This window comes from Arachis ipaensis, chromosome B7, assembly GCF_059453495.1.
Source record: "Arachis ipaensis isolate K30076 ecotype BB chromosome B7, ASM5945349v1, whole genome shotgun sequence".
Taxonomy (NCBI): domain Eukaryota; kingdom Viridiplantae; phylum Streptophyta; class Magnoliopsida; order Fabales; family Fabaceae; genus Arachis; species Arachis ipaensis.
The window spans coordinates 95,440,424-95,441,699 of record NC_142442.1 but is presented as its reverse complement, the minus strand read 5'-3'; positions in this window follow the sequence as shown (position 1 = coordinate 95,441,699).

The following is a 1,276-nucleotide window of genomic DNA, read 5'->3' as shown; positions in this document are numbered from 1 at the left end:
GTTAACCTTTGTTATAACAAGGGAAGGTCAAGCGACTAATTAGTTAGATCTTTGAATCCTAGTTAATTCCTAAGAAAAGATTGGGATTATTGAAGATCAATTCAATTAGCAAGGATAACAATTATCAATTATGCTATTGAGTTAGATAATTCCTGAGTTACTGATTTCTTAACCAAGACCAAAAGGGAAAATATCTAAATTAAATTAAAAGCATTCATATAAATAAAGCAAAGCAAAATTAAGTCTGAAAATACCTCGAATTGCATTCACAAAAGAACTTAAATCTGACATACAAATTATATTGGAGAAATAAATAAAAAGAACATTGAACCTGGGATTGAGAGTCACTCCTAAAACTAAGAGAAGTCCTAAATCCTAATCCTAAGAGAGAGGAGAGAACCTCTCTCTCTAAAAACTACATCTACTCCTAAAATTGTGAATGTGAAAGCCCTCTTATGAATGGATGCATTTCCCCACTTTATAGCCTCTAATCTGTGTGTTCTGAGCTGAAAACTGGGTCAAAAGCAGCCCAGAAATCGCTCCCTACGATTTCTGTTACGTTCAGGTCGCGAAAAGGTGACGCGGCCGCGTCATCCATGCGGCCGCGCGGATTGGGTGTTGGCCAGGTCACGCGTCCGCGTGACCCACGCGTTCGCGTCACCTGGCGTCGGAGTAACTATGGCAAATTATATATCAAATCGAAGCTCCAGACGTTAGCTTTCCAACGCAACTAGAACCGCATCATTTGGACCTCTGTAGCTAAAGTTATAGCCGTTTGAGTGAGAAGAGGTCAGGTTGGATAGCTTAGCATTTTCTCCAACTTGTTGTATTCCTTCCACTTTTGCATACTTCCTTTCCATCCTCTGAGCCATTCCTACCCTATAATCTCTGAAAAACACTTAACACACATATCAAGGCATCTAATGGTAATAAGAGAGGATTAATATTAGCAAATATAAGTCCAAAGAAACATGTTTTCAATCAAAGCACATAATTAGGAAGGCAAATGTAAAACCATACAAATAGTATGAATAAGTGGGTAAAGCGTTGATGAAAACCACTCAATTGAGCACAAGATAAACCATAAAATAGTGGTTTATCATGGACCCCCTTGTAGTCACCAATAAGCCCCACCATATGCCTATGAACCCCCTCCTCAACATAGCTTTGAACCACTATACTCACAAGCCACCTACAACCAAACACTTCCATATGACCCTAATCCTCATCCACCATACCAACCACCATATGAACCATACATAGACCCACCCCAATT